The 26701-nt window shown below is 50.2% G+C and overlaps 1 long non-coding RNA gene across 1 annotated transcript; it reads left to right on the plus strand.

The window, feature by feature from the left end:
- Positions 1–259: 259 nt before the first annotated feature.
- On the plus strand, positions 260–25692 carry LOC140407893 (uncharacterized). The gene is made up of 4 exons (XR_011939869.1): positions 260–725; positions 1228–1378; positions 11806–11912; positions 24271–25692. It is a non-coding gene; the product is annotated as an uncharacterized lncRNA (long non-coding RNA).
- Positions 25693–26701: the final 1009 nt, after the last annotated feature.

Genomic DNA, 26701 nt, shown 5'->3' on the forward strand with positions numbered 1-26701 from the left:
CGGTTTGAACTGTACAAACCGGCCGGTTCAAGGCTCTCAGCCGCCGCCGAGTGCTTACCTGCGTGTTTGTGTGTGTGTGTGTGGGGAGGGCGCGGCCGAAGGGGTTCCGGGCGCCCCGGGCGGGGGGTCAGCACGTGACCAGGGTCAGCCGCCCGGGCCCAGGCTGCACCCCCCCCCCCGCCCCGAACCTCCCCTGGAGGAGTTGCTCGGGAGCGAGTGGCCAACTGGGCTGCTTCACAACGAGACGGGTATAATCCCGGGGAATGAAAAACACAAGCAATGCAACTGTTACCACTTCTGAAGGAACACAAGAACCCCTATATTACTAATGCACACACAAAAACAATACATGACCGGCAACGTATTAAATACTTATTGGCTCCCTTCTGTTAGTATATGGCAATATATAATATAATAATCCTTATTGTCACGAGTATGCTTACATTAACACTGAAATGAAGTTACTGTGAAAGCCTAGTAGCCACATTCCGGCGCCCGTTCGGGTACACAGAATCTAGAATTCTGCACTGTAAATTCTATGAAAACTATGTCCAATTCACCTTCAGCACATCCTTCGGGACTTGTGGGAGGAAACCTACCCAGACACTGGGAGAACGTGCAGACTCTGCACAGACAGCGATCCAAGCTGGGAATCGAACCTGGGACCCTGGAGCTGTGAAGCAACAGTGCTACTTACCCACTGTGCTACCGTCGACATTTTCAAGGTTTTTGCAAACAACATTTTATAAATAAGATTTTATTTTTTTGGACTTCGTTCATTTACACATTTTAAAAATAGTTTTGTATAGTTGATAGCAAAACTATTGATGCTTGATCAATAACTCCAGAAGCGAAATTGAAGGCTTTGTTACACTAGATGTTTCCCCCAGCAGCGCAGGTACAGAAGGCAGCTGCTGCTGGGGCGACATGGGCTCTTATACCCCGCCTTGCTGGGTGGAGCCAGCAGACAGGCTTAACCAAAGAGAACAAAGTACCTTCTACACCAATGATCTTCCGGCATTACAGAGTACCGTAATACCTCTAATACTGACTACCACATTCACCCCCTGTTAAAAAAAAGTCCGGCGGGTTGGTGGCTCCGGCAGGGGCGCTGGCCTCGCATTACAGAGTGGTAGAAGTTAAGGTTATGAAGGTACCTGGTATACCTCCGTACAGTGTTTCGCCTCGTTACATCGCAACTATTTACAAAATTTATTTACATTTCAGAATGAATCAATTAGTCGATCGGGGGCCCTGGTCGTCCTCTGCAATCGTCGTAGCTTTGGTGGTGATGCAGGCGGCGGCTCGGACGTCTGTGGCTCCGGGAGCGTGGCTTCGGCTTATTCAGCAGCTGCTTCATCACCCCTCGATGGGACCGGTAAGAGAACCGATCCATCTGGGAAGGGGGCTGCTGTGGGGTGCGCCGGTGGGAGGGAAGGTGGGACTGGTGGTGGGGGTGTGTGTGTGTGGATCCAGGGGGAGCCAGGTCCCATAGGGAGACCATATCCTGTCTGCCATTGGGGTATGCCACGTAGACGTACTGAGGGTTAGCGTGGAGGAGATGGATCCTCTCGACCAATGGGTCCGATTTGTGCGCCCGCACATGTTTGCGGAGTAGGATGAGTCCAGGAGCTGCCAGCCAGGTTGGGAGCGAGGTCCCAGAGGAGGACTTCCTAGGGAAGGAGACGTTTGTGAGGTGTTTGGTTGGTCGTGGCAATCTGCAGTGACCGGATGGAGTGGAGGGCATCCGGGAGGACCACCTGCCAGCGGGAGACTGGGAGATACGTGGACCATAGGGCCAGTAGGACGGTCTTCCAGACCGTTCCGTTCTCCCTCTCTACCTGTCTGTTTCCCCGGGGGTTGTAACTGGTCGTCCTGCTCGAGGCTGAGCAGGAATTGACGCAGTTCGTCGCTCATAAAGGAGGACCCCCTTATCGCTGTGTATGTAGGTGGGGAAACCGAACAGCGTAAAGATATTGTGGAGGGCTTTTATGACGGTGGCTGCAGTCATGTTGGGGCAGGGTATGGCGAATGGGAACCGGGAGTAGTCGTCAGGAAGTACGTGTTGCGGTCGGTGGAGGGGAGTGGGCCTTTGAATTCCATACTGAGGCGTTCAAAGAGACGGGAAGCCTTTATCGGGTGCGCTTTCTCTGGCCTGTAAAAGTGCAGCTTGCACTCCGCGCAGATTTGGCAGTTCCTGGTGGCTGTCCTGACCTCCTCGATGGAGTAGGGCAGGTTGCGGGTCTTGATGAAATGGAAGAATCGAGTGACCCCTGGGTGGCAGAAGTCCTCGTGGAGATTCTGGAGGCGGTCCACTTGTGCGTTGGCACATGTGCCGCGGGATAGGGCATCAGGAGGCTCGTTTAGCTTCCCAGGACGTTACAAGATCTCATAGTTGTAGGTGGAGAGTTCGATCCTCCACCGTAAGATCTTGTCGTTTTTTTATCTTGCCCCGCTGTGCATTATCGAACACCGACGGTTGGTCAGTGAGGAGAGTGAATCTCCTGCCGGCCAGGTAATGCCTCCAATGCCGCACAGCTTCTACTATGGCCTGGGCCTCCTTTTCAACTGAGGAATGGCGGATTTCTGACGTGCGGAGGGTGCGTGAGAAGAAGGCCACGGGTCTGCCCGCTTGGTTGATGGTGGCCGCCAGAGCTACGTCGGACGGGTCGCTCTCGACCTGGAAGGGGAGGGACTCGTCGATGGCGTGCATCGTGGCCTTTGCAATGTCTGCTTTGATGCGGCTGAAGGCCTGGCGGGCCTCTGTCGACAGGGGAAAAACCGTGGATTGGATCAGCGGGCGGGCCTTGTCCGCATAGTTGGTGACCCACTGGGCATAATAAGAGAAAAACCCTAGGCAGCACTTCAGGGCCTTGGAGCAGTGAGGGAGGGGGAACTCCATAAGGGAGCGCATGCGTTCAGGGTCTGGGCCTATAACTCCATTATGCATTACGTAGCCAACGATGGCTAGGCGGTCGGTACTGAACACGCATTTATCATTGTTATATGTGAGGTTAAGCATTTTTGCGGTATGGAGGAATTTTCGGAGGTTGGTGTCGTGGTCCTGCTGGTCGTGGCCGCAGATGGTGACATTATCAAGGTCAGGGAATGTGGCCCGCAAACCGTACCGGTCAACCATTCGGTCCATCTCTCGTTGGAAGACCGAGACTCCATTAGTGACACCGAAGGGAACCCTTAGGAAGTGGTAGAGCCGCCCATCTGCTTAGAAAGCAGTGTATTTGTGGTCGCTCGGGCGGATGGGGAGCTGGTGGTAGGCGGACTTTCGATCCACCGTGGAAAGGACCTTATATTGCTCATCCTGTTGACCAGGTCGGATATGCGGGGAAGAGGGTACACGTCAAGCTGCGCATATCTGTTGATGGTCTGGCTATAGTCTATGACCATCCTATGCTTCTCCCTGGTCTTCACAACCTCTACTTGAGCTCTCCAGGGGCTGTTGCTAGCCTCAATGACACCTTCCCTCAGTAATCGCTGGACTTCTGACCTAATAAAGGTCCGGTCCTGGGCACTGTACCGTCTGCTCCTGGTGGCTACGGGTTTGCAATCCGGGGTGATGTTCGCAAACAGGGAAGGCGGATCGACCTTGAGGGTCGCGAGGCCGCAGACGGTGAGGGGGGGTATAGGGCCGCCGAATTTGAAAGTTAGGCTTTGGAGGTTGCACTGAAAATCTAAACCTAGGAGTGTGGCAGCGCAGAGGTGGGGAAGGACGTAGAGCCGGTAGTTTTTAAACTCCCTTCCTGGACCGTGAGATTCACTATGCAAAACCCCTTGATCTCCACTGAATGAGACCCGGAGGCCAAGGAGATTTTTTGGTTAACGGGGTGAACGGGGAGAGAACAGCGCCTTACCGTGTTGGGGTGTATGAAGCTGTCCGTGCTCCCAGAGTCGATCAGACAGGACGTCTCATGCCCATTGATGAGCACCATTGTCTTTGCAGTCGAGAGTGTTCGGGGCCGTGACTGGTCCAGGGTCACCGAGGCTAGTCGTGGCAGCAGTTGGATGTTCTCTTCGGGTGGTGTGTGTTCATCTAAATTGGGGTCCTGAGAGCCCAGCCAAGATGGCGGCGCCCACTGGTCGCACATGGCTGGGGGTGTACAAGATGGTCACGCCCATCCATCGCAAGTGGTGTCCGAGAGACAAGATGGCGGCACCCGGAGGCCACACATGGCTCTGGAGGAGGAAGATGGCGGCGCCCGCTGGCTGCACGGGGCCCGTGGAGAGGGTTGTGGTGGCGGTCCGTATTCGCCTCCTGGGACCGCAGCGACCGCCCGGGCCTGGCATACCGCCACAAAGTGGCCTTTTTTGCCGCATCCTTTGCAAAAGGATGAGCGGGCCGGACAACGCTGCCGGGGGTGCTTGGCTTGCCTGCAAAAATAGCAACGAGGCCCCCCGGGGTTGCCAGGCCATCTCGCAGCACAAGCTTGTGGGGGGATGGGAGATGCACCGGGGTCGGCCGCGGGGGGGTTCCACTCTGCCCAGGGGGCTGCCGCATGGTCGGGGACGTAAGCGTGGGTGTTTCGGGAGGCCACATCCAGGAAGATGGCAAGGGCCCGTGCCTCCTTGAGGCCTAGTGTCTCTTTCTCCAGCAATCGCTGGCGGATTTGGGAGGACAGCATACCTGCAACGAAAGCGTCCCTGATCAAAAGTTCTGTGTGGTCGCTCGCCGAAACTTGCGGGAAGCTGCAGTTTCTCCCCAACACCTGGAGCACATGGTAGAATTCTTCCAGCGATTCCCCGGGGATTTGGCGCCTCGTCGCTAGTAGATGTCGGGCGTAGACCTGGTTTACAGGGCAAATATAATGTCCTTTCAGCAGATCCATTGCGGCCTCGAAGTCGTCCATATCCTCGATGAGGGTGTAGATCTCTGGGCTCACCCTTGAGTGCAGAATTTGTAGTTTCTGGTCTTCCGTGGGTGTGTTTGCGGCCGTCCCGGGATATCCGTTGAAGCACGCCAGCCCGTGCTTGAAGGTTGCCGCTGAGTTTGCCACGTGGGGGCTGAGTTGTAGACACTCCGGCTTGATTCGGAGCTCCATTCTTTAAAATCTAGTGTAATAAATTGATGCTCGGGAACCTCCGGTTGCGGCAAGGATGAGCTAGCCGCACGTTTCGGCGGCTCCAGCTCCGACGGACCTTCGGGCTCTTTTAAGAGCCCCAACGGGGACTTTGCTGGCCGAAAAACCCGGTGGGAGGTGCGTGGGAAGGGAGTCCCCCCCCCCCCCGAACGACGGAGGAAAAACCGGCGGCGGCGGCTGCAGCCCGAAGAATCTGCAACCAGAAGGTCAGAGGGAGTGGAACAAAATGGCGGCGGAGGGATCGCAGGTGACATGGGGGCCTGAGCAGGACGAGGTTGTGAGACGGTGCGTGGATCTGCTGAAGAAGGAGGTAATGACCCCGATGTTACAGGCAATTGAGGGGCTTAAAGAGACTTTAAAGACCCAGGAGACTGAGCTTCGCGTGATGGAGCAGAAGGTATCAGGTATTGAGGACGAGGTCTTGGGCCTGGCGGTTAAGACTCAGACGCACGAGGCACTTCATAAAAAGTGTGCTGACAGGATTGAGGCCCTTGAAAATGGAGCGCGAAGGAAGAACCTTAGGATACTAGGTCTCCCTGAGGGCGTGGAAGGAGTGGACTGTGGAGCGTACGCAAGTAAGATGCTGAGCTCACTGATGGGTGCTGAGGCCCCTGCGGGCCCCATGGAGGTGGAGTGGGCAAATCGGATCCCGGCGAGAAGACCAAAAGCGGGAGAACCACCGAGGGCGATAATCGTGCGATTCTACCGCCTTAAGGACAGAGAAGAGGTCCTGAGATGGGCTAAAAAGGTGCGGAGTAGCAGATGGGAGAATGCTGTGGTAAGGATATACCAGGATTGGAGTGCGGAGGTGGCGAGAAGGAGGGCGAGCTTTAACCGAGCCAAAGAGGTTTTGCACAAAAGGAAGGTGAAGTTTGGGATGCTGCAGCCGGCAAGACTATGGGTCACGTATCAGGAGAGACACTATTATTTTGAGACGGCGGAGGAAGCATGGTCCTTCATCAATGAAGAGAAACTGGACCGGAACTGAGCGACTGATGCTGCAGGGAATTGTTATTGTTTTTGTTAATGTTATGGTGAAAGTGAATCGAGAAGTAAACAGGGAAGGGGGGGGACACTGGGGAAATGTGGGCGCCGGTGAGGGGGGAAAGGCGGGACATAGTCGAAGAATAGGGAAGGGGAGGGGGAGGGGAAAGGGAGCTGCGCCATAAGAGGCGGGTTAGGTAAAGGGATGTTCCCGCGCCAGAAAGAATAAGGCGGGAAAACAGGCGCAAGGCGGATGGGAGTTCCCTCACACCGGGGGGGCCGAGGAGTGAGCAGGAGTAGCCGGGGTCAGTTGAAGTCAGCTGACTTACGGAAGTGATATGGGGGGAGCAATCAAGCTAGATAGGGATCTAGCGGAGGGGGGGGGAGGGGACAACTGGGTTGCTGCTGCGGAAATCCAAAAGGAAATGGCTAAAGAGTGGGTGGTCGGGGGCGGAGTGCGACGCTGGGGGAGCGAGCGGGAGCGCGGAGGCGGGATATGGGACTGGCCTAGAGAAGGTAATGGCTAATCGACACGGGAGGGGGGCAGGTAGCCCCCCAGTGAGGCTGATCACGTGGAACGTGAGAGGCCTGAATGGACCGATAAAAAGGGCCCGAGCGCTCGCGCATTTGAAAGGACTAAGGGCAGACGTGGTTATGCTCCAAGAGACGCACCTAAAGGTGGCGGACCAAGTTAGGCTAAGGAAAGGACGGGTGGGACAGGTGTTCCACTCAGGACTGGACGCAAAGAACAGAGGGGTGGCCATTTTGGTGGGGAAACGGGTAGCATTTGAAGCAAAGAACATCGTAGCAGACAGTGGAGGTAGATATGTAATGGTGAGTGGTAGGCTGGAGGGAATGGAGGTCGTGTTGGTTAATGTGTATGCCCCAAATTGGGACGATGCGGGGTTCATGAGACGGATGCTGGGGCTTATTCCGGACCTGGAGGCAGGAAATTAGATTTTAGGAGGGGACTTCAACACGGTGCTGGACCCGGGGCTAGATAGATCCAGCTCAAGGACCGGAAGAAGGCCGGCAGCGGCCAAGGTACTTAAGGGGTTTATGGACCAAATGGGGGGAGTGGATCCATGGCGATTTCTTAGACCCAGGGCTAGGGAGTATTCCTTCTTCTCCCATGTCCATAAAGTGTACTCCCGGATAGATTTTTTTGTTTTAGGAAGGTCGTTGATCTCTAGGGTGGAAGAAGCTGAATACTCAGCCATAGCGGTTTCGGACCATGCCCCACATTGGGTGGACCTGGAAGTAGGAGAGGACAGGGAGCAGAGAACACTCTGGCGATTAGATGTGGGACTGATGGCGGATGAGGGAGTGTGTGCAAGAGTGAGGGGGTGTATTGAGAGATACCTGGAGGTCAATGACGACGGCGAGGTCCCTGTGGGAGTGGTCTGGGAAGCACTAAAAGTGGTGGTCAGAGGAAAGCTGATTTCTATTGGGGCCTACAAAAGGAAAACAGAGGCCAAGGAAAGGGATAGACTACTGGGGGAGATTTTAAGGGTGGACAGGGAATTTGCAGAGACCCCGGAGGAGGAGCTGTACAGGGAGAGGAGACGACTCCAGACCGAGTTTGACCTTCTGACCACCAGAAAGGCGGAGGTACTGTGGAGGAAGGCACAGGGGAGGAGGTATGAATATGGGGAAAAGGCTAGTCGCCTGTTGGCGCACCAACTGCGAAAGAGGGCAGCAGCGAGGGAGATAGGAGGAATTAGGGATGAAAGGGGAGACATTGAGCGAAGGGCAAGAAAGATAAACGAGGTGTTTAAGACCTTTTATGAGGAACTGTATAGGTCTCAGCCCCCAGAGGGAGAGGAGGGGATGCGGCAGTTCCTGGACCAATTGAGGTTCCCGAAAGTGGAGGAGCAGGAGGTGGAAGGCTTGGGGGCACCGATTGAGGTGGATGAGGTTATTAAGGGACTGGGAAGCATGCAAGCAGGGAAGGCCCTGGGGCCGGACGGGTTCCCGGTGGAATACTACAGAAAATATGTGGACTTGTTGGCCCCGTTGTTGGCGAGGACGTTCAATGAGGCCAGGGAAGGGGGGACTCTACCCCCGATGATGTCGGAGGCGACGATATCGCTAATTTTGAAGAGGGACAAAGATCCGTTGCAGTGCGGGTCCTATAGACCTATTTCACTATTGAACGTGGACGCCAAATTGCTGGCAAAGGTGCTGGCATCGAGGATAGAGGACTGTGTCCCGGGGGTGGTGCATGAAGACCAGACTGGGTTCGTAAAAGGGAGACAACTGAATGTTAACGTGCGACGACTATTAGGGGTGATAATGATGCCCTCAGTGGAGGGGGAGGCAGAGATAGTGGCGGCAATGGACGCAGAGAAGGCATTTGATAGGGTGGAGTGGGAGTATTTATGGGAAGTGTTAAGGAGGTTTGGGTTTGGGAACGGGTTTATTCGCTGGGTTAGACTACTTTATGGGGCACAAACGGCAAGCGTAGTTACAGGTCGACATAGATCGGAGTATTTCCGATTATATAGGGGAACAAGACAGGGATGCCCGCTGTCTCCATTGTTGTTTGCGCTGGCAATCGAACCTCTGGCCATGGCGTTGAGAGACTCCAGGAAATGGAGAGGGGTGACTAGAGGGGGAGAAGAACACCGAGTCTCGCTATACGCGGATGACCTATTGTTATACGTGTCGGACCCAGCGGGGGGGATGATAGAGGTTATGCGAATTCTGAGGACGTTCGGGGAATTTTCGGGGTATAGGTTAAACATGGGGAAGAGTGAATTATTTGTGATACATCCAGGGGACCAGAGTAGAGAGATAGAAGGCTTACCGCTGAGGAAAGTGGAAAGAAACTTCCGATACCTGGGGATTCAGATCGCTAGGAGCTGGGGAACCTTGCACAGACTTAATCTGACACGGCTGGTAGAACAAATGGAGGAGGACTTTAAGAGGTGGGACATGTAGCCTTTATCGCTGGCGGGCAGGGTGCAAGCAATTAAGATGATGGTCCTCCCGAGGTTCTTATTTGTATTCCAATGTCTCCCTATTTTAATCACCAGGACCTTTTTTAATAAAATAGACAGGAGCATTACGAGCTTTGTGTGGGAAGGGAAAGTTCCGAGAGTAAGGAGAGGGTTCCTTCAGCGCAGTAGGGACAGGGAGGACTGGCACTACCGAACTTGGGAGATTATTATTGGGCCGCCAATGTGGCAATGATACGTAGATGGATGATGGAGGGTGAGGGAGCGGCGTGGAAAAGGCTGGAGAGAAGATCCTGTAAAGGGACGAGTCTAGAGGCGCTGGTGACGGCACCGCTACCGCTCTCACCTAAAAAGTACACCACGAACCCGGTGGTGGCGGCAACACTGAACATATGGGGACAGTGGAGGCGACAGAGAGGGGTGCGGGGAGCCTTGGTGGGATCCCCTATCAGGAATAACCATAGGTTCGCCCCAGGAAGAATGGATGGAGGATTTCAGAGTTGGTACCAGTTGGGAATTAGGAAGGTGGGAGATTTATTCATAGATGGGACTTTTGCGAGTTTGGGAGCATTGGAGGAAAAGTATAAGTTACCCCGGGGAAATTTCTTGAGATATATGCAGGTGAGGGCGTTTACTAGACAACAGGTGAGGGAATTTCCGCGGCTCCCGACACAGGGGATACAGGACAGGGTGCTTTCAGGGGTGTGGGCCGGAGAGGGCAAGGTGTCAGAGATTTACAGAGAGATGAGGGAAGAGGGGGAGGAGTCGGTGGGCGAACTAAAAGGAAAGTGGGAAGAAGAATTAGGGGAGGAGATAGAGGAGGGTATGTGGGCTGATGCCCTAAGCAGGGTAAACTCCTCTTCCTCATGCGCCAGGCTTAGCCTGATTCAATTTAAGGTGCTACATAGAGCACACATAACGGGGGCAAGATCGAGCAGGTTTTTTTGAGTGGAGAACAGATGTGGGAGGTGTGGCGGGAGCCCGGCAAACCACGCACATATGTTTTGGGCGTGCCCGGCACTGGAAGGGTATTGGAAGGGAGTGACTGGAGTGATCTCGCAGGTGGTGAATGCCCGGGTCAAACCTAGCTGGGGGTTAGCTATATTTGGAGTTGCGGAAGAGCCGGGAGTGCAGGAGGCGAAAGAGGCCGATGTCATGGCCTTTGCGTCCCTCGTAGCCCGGCGCAGGATCCTACTCATGTGGAAGGAGGCGAAACCCCCCGGACTGGAGGCCTGGGTAAACGACATGGCGGGGTTTATTAAACTGGAGCAGATAAAGTTTGCCCTGAGAGGATCGGCTCAAGGGTTCACCAGGCGGTGGCAGCCATTTCTCGACTACCTAGGGGAACGTTAGAGGGAAGACAGATGACCAGCAGCAGCAACCCAGGGGGAGGGGAGGGGGGGAAAAGGTTTAGTTGAATATAGGTCAATTGAGAATGAGGTTTTGTTACTTGTGTATTATTATTATTATTATTGTTAAAAAGTTAAAAATTTCTGTTTTGTTATTGTTATCGTTTCGTTTGTTAGCGGGAAAAATGTTGCTCAGGGAAAAATATTTTAATAAAATATATTTTTTTAAAAATAAAAAAATTGATGCTCGATCAATAATTCCAGAAGCGAGATTGGAGACAATTAAAGGCTTTATTACACTAGATGTTTCCCCCAGCAGAGCAGGTAAAGAAGGCAGCTGCTGGAGCGACACGGGCTCTTATACCCCACCTTGCTGGGCAGAGCCAGCAGACAGGCTTAACCAATGAGAACCGAGTACCTACTACACCAATGGTCTTCTGGCATTACAGAGTACCGTAATACCTCTAATACTGACTACCACAACCATATCACAATTTAGCCGGTTTTGAGATATGGGTGTACAAAGTACGTCCGGCACTTCTCCACCATTGGCTAAGGCATATTTTCACTGGAGCAGCTGGAGCAACGCCCTGTAATGTCTACTTCTGTAACTCTGATAGATTTGCTACGCCACAATAACATGCATGCATAAGAACTCTAAACTCATAGGTGGGGGAAATATACCCGGGAGCTGAAAGAACGCTGTGTTTTTAGCTTAGCATCTTTATTGAATGTAGGATAGCTGCTGCAGGATATCACTCATGGCAGAGATCACATGTCTACAGCAAGCCAGATAGGACATGTAGTTATGACAGCATTTCAGGGCAGCACGGTGGCACAGTGGTTAGTACAGTTGCCTCACGGCGCCGAGGTCCCAGGTTCGATCCTGGCTCTGGGTCACTGTCCGTGTAGAGTTTGCACATTCTCCCCGTTTTTGCGTGGGTTTCGTCCCCACAGCCCAAAGATGTGCAGGGTAGGTGGATTGGCACGCTAAATTGCCCCTTAATTGGAAAAAACGAATTGGGTACTCTAAATTTATTTTTAAATTTATTGCATTTCAATCAAGGGGCGTCATGGTGACACCGTGATCAGTACTGCTGCCTCACAGCTCCAGGGATCCGGGTTCAATTCATGGGTGACTGCGTGGAGTTTGCACTTTCTCTCCGTGTCTGTGTGGGTTCCCTCCGGGTGCTCCAGAGTCTAAAGATGTGCAGGTTAGGTTGATTGGCCTTGCTAAAATGTCCCTTAGTGTCCAAAAGATGTGCGGTTTGAGTTGGTTTAGGGCATGGGGCGGGGTGTGCCGAGGTAGGGTACTCTTTCAGAGGGTCGGTGCAGAATCGATGGGCCAAAAGGGCCTCCTGCACTGTAGGGATTCTATGTAGGAGATGTCACTGACTTGACTGCTCCTTTCTTTTCCAGCTCTTCTATCTTGTTTTATAGGCTTGACTTGAGGGCAGCTGGAACACTTCTTGACAGATGCTGAATTGGTCTTACACTCTCATCCACTTCCAGATGATATTCACCCGGTAAACATTCAAACTCTGTAAACACCATCTTTGTACTCCTCTAGGATCTGATCAGCGGGCAATGATTTTGTGGGCTGCAACACATTGTAAGTCTCTGTTGGCACATTTAAAATTACCAGTCCAAGCTTTAGACTTTCTCTAACTGAGCTGAGTGGCTGTTGCATACCGCCTATGATTTGGAACTCCAGATTTTCATTTTTGCCATTACATTGGGTTCTCAGACTAATGTATAAAAGCAAATTACTGAGGATACTGGAATCTGAAACCAAAAGAGAAAATGCTGGAAAATCTCAGCATGTCTGACAGCATCTGGAGGGAGAGAAAAGAGCTAACGTTTTGAGTCCAGATGAGCCTTTGTCAAAGCTGACAGATTTTCCAGCATTTTCTCTCAGACTAATGTGTCCACAGTATGAGTATCATCCCATCATACAGCCTCAACCTTACTTTTGAGTGCTTCATTTTTGGATGGTCATGTTGAGCCACTTCGCACAAGTCTATGATGGTCATGATGTTGCATGACACACAAGTGTCTATCTGACACTCTTTGTTCACTTGATGCTCTCCTTCTGCAGTCATCATTCTCACCGTCTCAACCATTTATCACCTGTAGACACGATGGAACCAACCTGTGTATGAGTCTGCTTCACCAGTCTCTTTAGCTGATATCTTTCCAATGACTTTGAACACTGTTTCTCTCTCCACAGATGCTGCCAGACCTGCTGCATTTTTCCAGCATTTTCTCTTTTTAAAATGTTTTTATTACATTTTTAACATTTTATACAAAATTACCAAAAATACAATCAATAACCCTTAACTAGATGTAAACAACCAGAACATCTGAAAACAACCTTCAACCAAAGGAACAAACATCCACCCTGAATATTCATCCCTCCCACGTTTTTAATACCCTCTTCCACCCCCCCCCCCCTCCCCAGCCCCTTTTAACAGCTAACAGTGACCAGCTCTCTGAAATACAATATAAACGGCCCCCATCTCCGGTAGAGCCCTTCAATTGAACACCCTCAAGGTGCATTTGACATTCCCGAGATGCAGAAATTTGATCAAATCCCCTAATCATGCCAGAGCACTCGGCAGCATTGCTAGCCTCCAACCCAGCACGATCTGCCTCTGCCCCACTAATGAGGCAAAGGCAAGGACATCCGTCACACCCGTCCGCAGCTCTGGCACATCCAAAACTCCAAAAATAGCCACCAAATGACAGGGCTTCACCTCAATACTTAAGATCGCAGACATGGTGTTAACAACGACTGCCAAAAAAAACCCCAATTTGGAATAGGACAAGAACATGTGTGTGTGGTGAGCAGGCCCTCTCTTGCAGCATTCACACTTATCTTCCATCCCCTCAAAAAACCGACTCATCCCAGTCTTAGTGAGGTGCGCTCGAAACACTACTTTGAGCTGCATCAGGCTTAGTCTCGCAGACGATGACGTAGCATTCACCATCCACAGTGCCTCACTCCATACCTCCTCCTTCATTGGTCCCAATTCCTCCACCCATTTAGCCTTTGTCCCTTCCACCGAATTCAACTCTTCCCCTACGATCCATTCAACATTCATCCATTCATGCTGCCCTCTTCCGACCCCAAACAGGAGAGAATCCTCTCCAACGATGGCGACACCAACACCACCAGAAAATCTGAGAGCATCCTCTTCACAAAGCTCCGTAACTGGAGGTGCTGAAACACGTCCAAGCCTGCCAACTCAAATTTCTCATTCAATTCCTCCAGGCTGCAAACCGCCCTTCCAGGAATAAATCACTCACTCACTCCAGCCATTTCTCATGCCATGCCCCAAATGTGACATCCAACCTTGATGGCTCACAGCATTTTCTGTTTTTATTTCAAATTTCCAGCCTCCACAGTATTTTGCTTTTACCTTTCCAGTGGCCATCTGTGTAGGCTTATTTTAGTCAAACACAATCATATAGCTTCTTACACAGTTAAAACACAGTTTTCCCCATGCTGGACAATCATTTTCTTCCTTTGTAGGATGTAGAATCATAGAATCCCTACCATTCGGCCCATTAACCAACCCTCTGAATCAGCACCCTACCCAAGCCCTCTCCCCCGCCCTATCCCCATGACCCCACCTAACCTGCACAGTGCCCCTGGACACTGAAGGGCAATTTAACATGGCTAATCCACCTAAACTGCACATTTTTGGATGGTGGGATGAAACTGAAGCACCCAATGGAAACCCAGACAGGCACTGGGAGAAAGTGCAAACTCCACACAGAGAGTCACCGAAGGTCGGAATCGAATCCGGGTCCTGGCATGGTGAGGCAGCCATGCTAACCACTGTGGCACCGTGCCGCCACTTTGCAATATTTGCATTCAGCCCTTTGTCCACTATTGATCTGCTCTTTCAGCCTTGAATGCCTCTCAGCATAATATGTCTCCTGCTCTGCCATTCATGTGCTCCAGCTGATATATTTCAACATCTGCATTTCTGCACATTCACTCTTTGGCAGTCCATATTGGACATGCAGTGCCCCCTGCAGGACTTCCTGCCAGCAACATGAACTCATAAAATATACCCTTAGAACATAGAACGATACAGCGCAGTACAGGCCCTTCGGCCCACGATGTTGCACCAAAACAAAAGCCATCTAACCTACACTATGCCATTATCATCCATATGTTTATCCAATAAACTTTTAAATGCCCTCAATGTTGGCGAGTTCACTACTGTTGCAGGTAGGGCATTCCACGGCCTCACTACTCTTTGCGTAAAGAACCTACCTCTGACCTCTGTCCTATATCTATTACCCCTCAGTTTAAAGCTATGTCCCCTCGTGTCAGCCATTTCCATCCGCGGGAGAAGGCTCTCACTGTCCACTCTATCTAACCCCCTGATCATTTTGTATGCCTCTATTAAGTCTCCTCTTAACCTTCTTCTCTCCAACGAAAACAACCTCAAGTCCATCAGCCTTTCCTCATAAGATTTTCCCTCCATACCAGGCAACATCCTGGTAAATCTCCTCTGCACCCGCTCCAAAGCCTCCACGTCCTTCCTATAATGCGGTGACCAGAACTGTACGCAATACTTCAAATGCGACCGTACCAGAGTTTTGTACAGCTGCAACATGACCTCCTGACTCCGGAACTCAATCCCTCTACCAATAAAGGCCAACACTCCATAGGCCTTCTTCACAACCCTATCAACCTGGGTGGCAACTTTCAGGGATCTATGTACATGGACACCTAGATCCCTCTGCTCATCCACACTTCCAAGAACTTTATCATTAGCCAAATATTTCGCATTCCTGTTATTCCTTCCAAAGTGAATCACCTCACACTTCTCTACATTAAACTCCATTTGCCACCTCTCAGCCCAGCTCTGCAGCTTATCTATATCCCTCTGTAACCGGCTACATCCTTTCACACTGTCGACAACACCACCGACTTTAGCATCGTCTGCAAATTGACTCACCCACCCTTCTGCGCCTTCCTCTAGGTCATTGATAAAAATGACAAACAGCAACGGCCCCAGAACAGATCCTTGTGGTACGCCACTTGTAACTGAACTCCATTCTGAACATTTCCCATCAACCACCACCCTCTGTCTTCTTTCAGCTAGCCAATTTCTGATCCACATCTCGAAATCTCCCTCAATCCCCAGCCTCCGTATTTTCTGCAATAGCCTACCGTGGGGAGCCTTATCAAACGCTTTACTGAAATCCATATACACCACATCAACTGCTCTATCCTCGTCTACCTGTTCAGTCACCTTCTCAAAGAACTCGATAAGGTTTGTGAGGCATGACCTACCCTTCACAAAGCCATGCTGACTATCCCTGATCATATTATTCCTATCTAGATGATTATAAATCTTGTCTTTTATAATCCCCTCCAAGACTTTACCCACTACAGACGTGAGGCTCACCGGTCTATAGTTGCCGGGGTTGTCTCTGCTCCCCTTTTTGAACAAAGGGACCACATTTGCTATCCTCCAGTCCTCTGGCACTATTCCTGTAGCCAATGATGACATAAAAATCAAAGCCAAAGGTCCAGCAATCTCTTCCCTGGCCTCCCAGAGAATCCTAGGATAAATCCCATCAGGCCATTACTATATATAGAATAGAATAGAATAGAATCCCTACAGTGCAGAAGGAGGCCATTCGGCCCATCGAGTCTGCACCAACCCTTCGAAAGATCACCCTACCTAAGCCCAATCCTCCCGCCTATTCCTGCAACCTCACCCTAAGGGGCAATTTACCATGGCCAATTCACCTAACCTGCACATCTTTAGACTGTGGTAGGAAACACCACCCGGAAGAAACCCACACAGCACGGGGAGAAAGTGCAAACTCCACACAGACATGCACCTGAGGTTGGAATCGAACCCGGGTCCCTCGCACTGTGAGTCAGCAGTGCTAACCACTGTGCCACCCTCATTTTTTTCTCATCCCTTTTGATCTTTGATTTTCAACTATTCCTTTGGTACTTTTTTGTATCTTCTACTGTGAAGACAGGTACAAAACCTTTAAAGTCTCTATTTCCTTCTTCCCTTTATTAATTCCCCAGAAGCTGCTATCTTCCTTTTTATATACTTGCAGAAGCTAATATCATGTTTTTATATTTCTTGCTTGTTTATTTTCATATTCTAATTTGTCCCTCTGTTTTTTTTAGTCATCCTTTGCTGATTTCTAAAATGTTCTCAATCTTCTGGCCTGCGTCTAATCTTCACAACACTGAATGCCTTTTCTTTCAAAATTCTATGGTTCTTTCAATATGATACCATCATAACTTCCTTAGTTAACCCCGGATGGTGCACTCTTCTCGTGGATATATCCAATTAAGAAATCATCTCTGTTCAATGAATATAGCCACAAAACACTGGATTTAAAAATCTACCACTTTGCAGAAGGCACATAATGCAGCCAATATGCTCTCGAGCAGGGTTTTTCAAACCCAGGGTCGCGACTCGTAGGTGGATCACGGGCGGGTGTCTTGATTCACTTTCCAAAAACAATCTGACTCAATAAATTATATACTGTCGGGAGCCAGGTGATGTACGCACGGGATCAGTTTTTTTGAGAGCTCTGGTGCTACTCATCTTTTAATCCTTTTTGTTCCCTGGTACGCAACCCATAATTATTTGATCCTGATGTGTATGATCTGTGCTACGTTCTTGGAAGATCCTGGTTAAAATTTGGCGATGGGAGCCCTGTTAAGTCAAGAAAATCCTTTATTGAGGCAACTGCTCAGCCCAAAACTGTAAGAAATTACAGAGTCGTGAACACAGCCCAGTCCATCACACAAACCTGCCTCCCATCCATTGGCTCTGTTAATACCTCCCGTTGCCTTGGGAAAGTGGGCAGCATGATAAAAGACTCGCTCCACCCGGGTTATTCTCTCTTCCAACCTCTTCCATTAGGCAGAAGGTATAAAAGCCAACTGATTTAAAAACAGCTTCTTCCCCCCTGTTGCCACTCCTGAATGACCCTCATATGGACTGAACTAATTGCTGCACACATCTTCTCTACTGTTGTAGCACAAAACTCTTATGCTTCACCCAATGTCTATGTATTTACATTGTGTATTTATAGTATGTCCTATGTTTTTCATGGAACAATCTGCCTGGACTGTACACAGAACAATACTTTTTACTGTACCTCGGTACATGTGACAATAAATCTAAATCTTGAGGCAGTCGAAGATGGCCCGGCTGGGCCCAGTTTGCAGTGGCGGTTTCGCTGGTGGGCAGTCCTATGCTTCAGCGATGCTGTTCGCATTGAGATGATGGCTGTCATTGTGAGTGAAGTTGTGGACAACGGTCTCGGTTCCTCAGCACAGATTACTGGTGCTCATGTTGATGAACTGCATGATATCATAAGGAGAATGGATGAAGCACAGAAGAGAATCCTGTCAGTGGATAGGGCAGTTTCGTTGGTGGGAGGTCACGTTTAGTCCTTGGAAATCCTGCTGCCATGGTATGTCAAACATCTTGGTTGATTGAGGGAGATGGGACCAGAGAAGGCGTATCCGAGCGCCCAGTATCCCAAGGGGAGCCGGGGATGAAATCCTGTCTGAAATTAAGAACTGGCTGCCATGTGTTCACAATCACAATTTGAAGGTTGGGTGTTTCGTGTTCAATGGAGCACATTGTATCTGGTCTTCGAGCCCTGGGGTCAGTCGGAGACCCCAACCACTGTTCTTACGTTGCCTTGTCCTCGGTGTCTGTTGAGGAGGGTTGGAGGCAGCCGGACATGATGGTTTTTTTGCCACCCGCTGGGGCCTAGGTGTCTCTTTACAAAGGCTTCGGGCCAACAACATGGGAGAGGTGTAAGGGCTTCGGTGAAAATCTGGATGGATCCTGCTTGTTGCTCGACAATCCTGTCATGGCTTTGGTCTTTCCAAGCTTTATGGATGGCTATGTTATCCTTCAGTTCATCATTAATCCTGAACTTTAGGGTTTCCGGGTGCGGCGATGACCAGCTGAGTCGCACGTTTCGGCAGCTCCCTGTGAAACGGACTTTTGGGCTCTTGATAGGAGCCCCAACGGCAATTTTGACGGCTAAAAACACTGTGCGGTAAACCAGAAGGGAATCCCCCCTGGATACGGATGGAAAAAGGAGGAGAGAGTGACCAGATTGCAGTGGATCCTTTAGAACAGCGGCAAGGAAGGCAAGCAAAAACCAAGATGGCGTCGGAAGGTGGCAGTTTAACATGGGGCCCTGAACAACAAGAGTTCTTGAAATGCTGTGTGGAAGAGATCAAAAAGGAAATGAAGAAAGAGCTGTTGGCCCCGATACTACAGGCGATCGAAGGGCTAAAGGAGGAACAAAAGACCCAGGAGCGGGAGCTTCGGGTCGTGAAGGCAAAGGCAGCCGAGAATGAGGACGATATACAGGGCCTGGTGGTGAAGACGGAGACGCAGGAGGCACATCAGAAACGATGTGTGGAAAGGTTGGAGCCACTGGAAAACAACGCAAGGAGGAACAACCTGAGGATTCTTGGTCTTCCTGAAGGTGTGGAGGGAGCGGACGTCGGGGCATATGTGAGCACGATGCTGCACTCGTTAATGGGAGCGGAGGCCCCGGCGGGTCCGTTGGAGGTGGAGGGAGCATACCGAGTGATGGCGCGAGGACCGAGAGCAGGAGAAATTCCCAGAGCCATAGTGGTGAGATTCCTCCGTTTTAAGGATAGAGAAATGGTCCTTAGATGGACGAAGAAAACTCGGAGCAGTAAATGGGAGAACGCGGTGATCCGCGTTTATCAAGACTGGAGTGCGGAGGTGGCGAGAAGGAGGGCGAGCTTTAATCGGGCCAAGGCGGTGCTTCATAAAAAGAAGATAAAATTTGGAATGCTGCAACCGGCAAGACTGTGGGTCACATATCGAGGGAGGCACCACTACTTTGAGACGGCGGATGAAGCGTGGACTTTTATTGTGGAAGAAAAACTGGAATGAGCGGGTTATTAAAAAGAACGTTCGAACAAAGTGGTGGGGCGAATGTGGGGGGCAAAGAGGGGTTTTATGTACTAATCCTGCGATGTGGTAACTTTTCTCTCTCCCACAGGTGGTGATGGGGGGAGGAGGGGAGGTGGAGGAGATGGGGCGTTGGCCATTGGGGGCGGGGCCAAGGGAGAAGCGCGGGCTTGGTTCCCGTGCTATGATAATCATGGCGGGAATAGAGAAGCAGGAAGGAGGGGGCGTCGCACGGTGCGAGCCGAGGTCACGGGGGGAAGCCGAGGTCAGCCAGAGTTTGCTGACTTCTGGGAGCAACATGGGGGGAGTAATTACGCTAGCGGGGGATCTAGCGGGGGGGGTGGGAGGGGGGAATTACTGGGTTGCTGCTGCTGGGGAGAGGGGGGAGCTGGTATGGGAGAGGATGGGCGGGGGGGGCACCGCCTGGGGGAGATACAGCTGCGTGGGAACCGGGTGAGGAGCTGGAAAAAGGTGATGGCTAATCGACAAGGGGGGGGGGGTAGGAAGCCCCCCAACTCGGCTGATCACGTGGAACGTGAGAGGGCTGAACGGGCCGATAAAGAGGGCACGGGTACTCACACACCTTAAGAAACTTAAGGCAGATGTGGTTATGTTACAGGAAACGCACCTGAAACTGATAGACCAGGTTAGGCTACGCAAAGGATGGGTGGGGCAGGTGTTCCATTCGGGGCTAGATGCGAAAAACAGGGGGGTGGCTATATTAGTGGGGAAGCGGGTAATGTTCGAGGCAAAGCCTATAGTGGCGGATAACGGGGGCAGATACGTGATGGTGAGTGGCAAACTACAGGGGGAGACGGTGGTTTTGGTAAACGTATATGCCCCGAACTGGGATGATGCCAATTTTATGAGGCGGATGCTAGGACGCATTCCGGACCTAGAGATGGGAAAGCTGATAACGGGGGGAGATTTTAATACGGTGTTGGAACCAGGGCTGGATAGGTCGAAGTCCAGGACTGGAAGGAGGCCGGCAGCAGCCAAGGTACTTAAAGATTTTATGGAGCAGATGGGAGGTGTAGACCCGTGGAGATTTAGCAGACCTAGGAGTAAGGAGTTCTCGTTTTTCTCCTATGTCCATAAAGTCTACTCGCGAATAGACTTTTTTGTGCTGGGTAGGGCATTGATCCCGAAGGTGAGGGGAACGGAGTATACGGCTATAGCCATTTCGGATCACGCTCCACACTGGGTGGACTTGGAGATAGGGGAGGAAACAGGAGGGCGCCCACCCTGGAGAATGGACATGGGACTAATGGCAGATGAGGGGGTGTGTCTAAGGGTGAGGGGGTGCATTGAAAAGTACTTGGAACTCAATGATAATGGGGAGGTCCAGGTGGGAGTGGTCTGGGAGGTGTTGAAGGCGGTGGTTAGAGGGGAGCTGATATCAATAAGGGCACATAAAGGGAAGCAGGAGAGTAAGGAACCGGAGCGGTTGCTGCAAGAACTTTTGAGGGTGGACAGACAATATGCGGAAGCACCGGAGGAGGGACTGTACAGGGAAAGGCAAAGGCTACATGTAGAATTTGACTTGCTGACTACAGGCACTGCAGAGGCACAATGGAGGAAGGCACAGGGTGTACAGTACGAATATGGGGAGAAGGCGAGCAGGTTGCTGGCACACCAATTGAGGAAAAGGGGAGCAGCGAGAGAAATAGGGGGAGTGAGGGATGAGGAAGGAGAGATGGAGCGGGGAGCAGAGAGAGTGAATGGAGTGTTCAAGACATTTTATAAAAAATTATATGAAGCTCAACCCCCGGATGGGAGGGAGAGAATGATGGGCTTCTTGGATCGGCTGGAATTTCCCAAGGTGGAAGAGCAGGAAAGGGTGGGACTGGGAGCACAGATCGAGGTAGAAGAAGTGGTGAAAGGAATTAGGAGCATGCAGGCGGGAAAGGCCCCGGGACCGGATGGATTCCCAGTCGAATTCTATAGAAAATATGTGGACTTGCTCGCCCCGGTACTGACGAGGACCTTTAATGAGGCAAAGGAAAGGGGACAACTGCCCCCGACTATGTCTGAAGCAACGATATCGCTTCTCTTAAAGAAGGAAAAGGACCCGCTACAATGCGGGTCCTATAGACCTATTTCCCTCCTAAATGTAGATGCCAAGGTCCTGGCCAAGGTAATGGCAATGAGAATAGAGGAATGTGTCCCGGGGGTGGTCCACGAGGACCAAACTGGGTTTGTGAAGGGGAGACAGCTGAACACGAATATACGGAGGTTGTTAGGGGTAATGATGATGGCCCCACCAGAGGGAGAAACGGAGATAGTAGTGGCGATGGATGCCGAGAAAGCATTTGATAGAGTGGAGTGGGATTATTTGTGGGAGGTGTTGAGGAGATTTGGTTTTGGAGAGGGGTATGTTAGATGGGTGCAGCTGTTGTATAGGGCCCCAGTGGCGAGCGTGGTCACGAATGGACGGGGATCTGCATATTTTCGGCTCCATAGAGGGACAAGGCAGGGATGCCCTCTGTCCCCATTATTGTTTGCACTGGCGATTGAGCCCCTGGTGATAACGTTGAGGGGTTCCAAGAAGTGGAGGGGAGTACTTAGGGGAGGAGAAGAGCACCGGGTATCTTTGTATGCGGACGATTTGCTACTATACGTGGCGGACCCGGCGGAGGGGATGCCAGAAATAATGCGGATACTTGTGGAGTTTGGGGATTTTTCAGGGTATAAATTGAACATGGGGAAAAGTGAGTTGTTTGTGGTGCATCCAGGGGAGCAGAGTAGAGAAATAGAGGACCTACCGTTGAGGAAGGTAACAAGGGACTTTCGTTACCTGGGGATCCAGATAGCTAAGAATTGGGGCACATTGCATAGGTTAAATTTAACGCGGTTGGTGGAACAGATGGAGGAGGATTTCAAGAGATGGGATATGGTATCCCTGTCAATGGCAGGGAGGGTGCAGGCGGTTAAGATGGTGGTCCTCCCGAGATTCCTCTTTGTGTTTCAGTGCCTCCCGGTGGTGATCACGAAGGCTTTTTTAAAAAGGATTGAAAAGAGCATCATGGGTTTTGTGTGGGCCGGGAAGACCCCGAGAGTGAGGAAGGGATTCTTACAGCGTAGCAGGGATAGGGGGGGGCTGGCACTACCGAGCCTAAGTGAGTATTATTGGGCCGCTAATATTTCAATGGTGAGTAAGTGGATGGGAGAGGAGGAGGGAGCGGCGTGGAAGAGATTAGAGAGGGCGTCCTGTAGGGGGACTAGCCTACAGGCTATGGTGACAGCCCCATTGCCGTTCTCACCGAGGAACTACACCACAAGCCCGGTGGTGGTGGCTACACTGAAGATTTGGGGACAGTGGAGACGGCATAGGGGAAAGACTGGAGCCTTGGGGGGGGTCCCCGATAAGAAACAACCATAGGTTTGCCCCGGGGGGAATGGATGGGGGATATGGAATGTGGCAAAGAGCAGGAATAACGCAACTGAAAGATCTATTTGTGGATGGGAAGTTCGCGAGTCTGGGAGCGCTGACCGAGAAATATGGGTTGCCCCAAGGGAATGCATTCAGGTATATGCAACTGAGGGCTTTTGCGAGGCAACAGGTGAGGGAATTCCCGCAGCTCCCGACACAAGAGGTGCAGGACAGAGTGATCTCAAAGACATGGGTGGGGGATGGTAAGGTGTCAGATATATATAGGGAAATGAGGGACGAAGGGGAGACTATGGTAGATGAACTAAAAGGGAAATGGGAAGACGAGCTGGGGGAGGAGATCGAGGAGGGGCTGTGGGCAGATGCCCTAAGCAGGGTAAACTCGTCGTCCTCGTGTGCCAGGCTAAGCCTGATTCAATTTAAGGTATTACACAGGGCACATGTGACTGGAGCACGGCTCAGTAAATTTTTTGGGGTGGAGGATAGGTGTGCGAGGTGCTCGAGAAGCCCGGCGAATCATACCCATATGTTTTGGTCATGCCCGGCACTACAGGGGTTTTGGATGGGGGTGACAAAGGTGCTTTCAAAAGTAGTAGGAGTCCGGGTCGAACCAAGCTGGGGGTTGGCTATATTTGGGGTTACACAAGAGCCGGGAGTGCAGGAGGCGAGAGAGGCCGATGTTTTGGCCTTTGCGTCCCTGGTAGCCCGGCGCAGGATATTGCTAATGTGGAAAGAAGCCAAGCCCCCGGGGGTGGAGACCTGGATAAATGACATGGCGGGGTTTATAAAGCTAGAGCGGATTAAGTTCGTCCTAAGGGGGTCGGCTCAAGGGTTCACCAGGCGGTGGCAACCGTTCGTCGAATACCTCGCAGAAAGATAGACGGAATGGGAAAAAGAAGGCAGCAGCAGCAGCCCAGGATCGGGGGGGGGGGGGGGGGGGGGGGGGCGCGGTGGGGGGGGGGGGGGGGGCGGAGGAGGAACCAGAAGGACTCTCAGGGTTGTTAATATATACTGTATAGTATGTATAGGTCGTTGCTACAGATAATTATATATTGGACTGTTAAATTATATTTTTGGAGAGTGTTACTTGTGACAAGGCAGTTGCCAATTAGGGCTAGTTTTCATTTTTGTTATTTATTATTTATTCATTTTTTTTTTGTTTATAAAATAGGTCATTGTTATTTGTGTTGTTATAATATTGTGTAAAGGATGCACAATGTACTGTGTTGGTTGACCAAAAATTTTCAATAAAATATTTAATAAAAAAAAAAAATTAATCCTGAACTTTGTTCCTTTGTGATTTTACTCCTGATTGCATGTTACTGCCTCTTAACCTGGCAAGGGTCTATGATATATGAGCACAGAGGCATTTGTCTGTTATCCTGTTATACTGTGAAAGTTATTCTGAGATGGTTGTATGACATGAGGTTTGTGCAGTAGTGACCTGTTTTTTTATGTTCTGTAATCTTTGCATTAACACTGAGGGAGTGCATTATTTTTTCACTTTATTTGTAGGTAAGATGAGGAGTACCGCAGCAGGGTGGCACCCAACCTTCAAATTGAGATTGTGAACACATGGCAGCCAGTTCTTAATTTCAGCCGGGATTTCATCCCCGGCTCCCCTTGGGATACTGGGCGCTCGGATACTCCTTCTCTGGTCCCATCTCCCACAATCAACCAAGATGTTTGACATACCATGGCAGCAGGATTTCCAAGGACTAAACGTGACCTCCCACCAATGAAACTGCCCTATCAACTGACAGGATTCTCTTCTCTGCTTCATCCATTCTCCTTATGATATCTCGCAGTTCATCAACATGAGCACCAATAATCTGTGCTGAGGAAACGAGACCGTTGTCCACAACTTCACTCACAATGACAGCCATCATCTCAATGTGAACAGCATCGCTGAAGCGTAGGTGGTTTGTATCATGTATCCTTGAAAAGATGGACACAAAAAAGGAACCCAATCTATGATACCTTGTTTTTTATGAGGTCGTGATGTTCTGTTCCTGATATCCTTTCTGTGAAAGTGTACATTGCTAGATTATGTCTGACGTCTATTGGCTAATTCTGGTGTTCTTCCCTCTCTGGGGTTTTCCCTCTTTATTTTGGTAAGTGAGGTGCTGATAAAAGCTCTGATTTGTAATATTTAATTGGGGGGGGTCCCTTTTCCTGTTGGGAGGAGGAGAGTTGTATTTTTCCCTGAGACATCCTGTTGAGGCGTGTCTTGATGATTCTAATTCTCCTTGTCGGTGGGGTTTCCTTGGTGAAAAGTGTTTAAGTTTTCAGTGATGGTGGGGCCTCTGATTTGCTTGGGGAGGAGTAAAGTTTGTTGTGTTATGGGTCTTGGCATGATTTAAGAATCCTTGGGGGTAATCCTGGTGCTCCCCTCTTTCTGGGGTTTACTTTCTTTTTCTGGGTAGGCGAGGCGCTGATGCAGGCTGATTTGTTTTATTTAATTCTAGAGGGTTTCCCATATCTTTTTGGGGAGGGGAGGAGGGGTTGTTTTTTTAAAATAAAGTTAGAGTGCCCAATTCATTTTTTTCCAATAAGGGGCAATTTAGCGTTGCCAATCCACTTCTTTGGGTTGTGGGGCAAAACCCACGCAAACACAGGGAGAATATGCAAACTCCACACGGACAGTAACGCAAGGCTGGGATCAAACCTGGGACCTCAACGCCGTGAGGCAACAGTGCTAACCACGGTATCGCCATGCTGCCCAGGGGGGAGGAGTTGATCCCTTCCCAAGATACCCTGTTGATGGTGTAGTGATATGCATAAACAAGTATATGGGTAAATATGCATAGCCTCTGACCAGTAGGTGTCAGGGGCAAGGAATAGCACGTGACACTTTCGCCTGGAGGGGGTCTGGAGGAGAAACCATTATGGTCAGTCGCCATTATATTAGTTCCAGTTTGATAGCATTAGTTTCCTACCCACGGTTTATTATACTATAATAAAATTGACTAGTCTTGAACTAGATGTTCTTTAGTACGCTGACTCAGTATTTGTCTCTGTACAAGAGCATAACATGGTACCAGGTGTGGTGATCAAAAACTAAAAGATCAAAAGTATGAAGATTTGAAGGACACAGTCTTCAAATTTGGTGAAACGATGCTACAAGGAAAATATGGAACATCAAAGGAAATCTCTGAAAACGCAAAACCAGTGCAAGAAGAAGATGGATATTTTAAAAACTCTTGAAGAACTTCTGCTAACCGGTAATGTTGATGGCAATTGGCGCACATTTAAACAACAGTTTACACTGTATGTAGCAGCTCTAGAATTGCATGGGCAGCCAGAGGAAAGAAAGATAGCGTTATTGCTAATGGTAGCAGGCCCGCAGGTTATTGAGATTTATAACACCTTAGTATATGAACAAGAGGACGATAGTAAAAACTTTGATGGTATCAAAAAAAATAAATTTGATGAACAGTGCATGCCGAAAAAGGATAAAACTTTTGAACGATATATATTTAGGACGCTCACGCAGAAGACCGGTGAGTCCTTTGATAGCTTTTTTACTGACCTCAAGTTAAAAGCACAAACGTGTAACTTAAAATCCTCAGTGATTTGGGATCAAATTGTCTTTGGAGTAAATGATGATAAGGTGCGTGAATGTCTCTTATGGGAGAATGAGCTTCAGTTAAAAGACACAATTAAGATTGCCACCCAAATTAATTAGCTGCAGAACATATCAGCACATTGAATGCACAAAGTTTTGGCACAAATATCGGGAGCGTGTCGACACTATAGATGTTGTGATGCACTCAAAAATAAAATGTCTTAGAAGCACTTGGCAGAAGCAGCCATACATGCAAAAAATGTGGAAACAGGCACCTACCGAGGCAACGTCCAGCTTATGGCAAAATTTGCACAAAGAGCAAAGGAAAAATCACCAAAAAGTTGATGCAGGGAAGTCAAGTAATACAATTGATTACAT

This window comes from Scyliorhinus torazame, chromosome 2 (assembly GCF_047496885.1).
Source record: "Scyliorhinus torazame isolate Kashiwa2021f chromosome 2, sScyTor2.1, whole genome shotgun sequence".
In the NCBI taxonomy this organism is placed as follows: domain Eukaryota; kingdom Metazoa; phylum Chordata; class Chondrichthyes; order Carcharhiniformes; family Scyliorhinidae; genus Scyliorhinus; species Scyliorhinus torazame.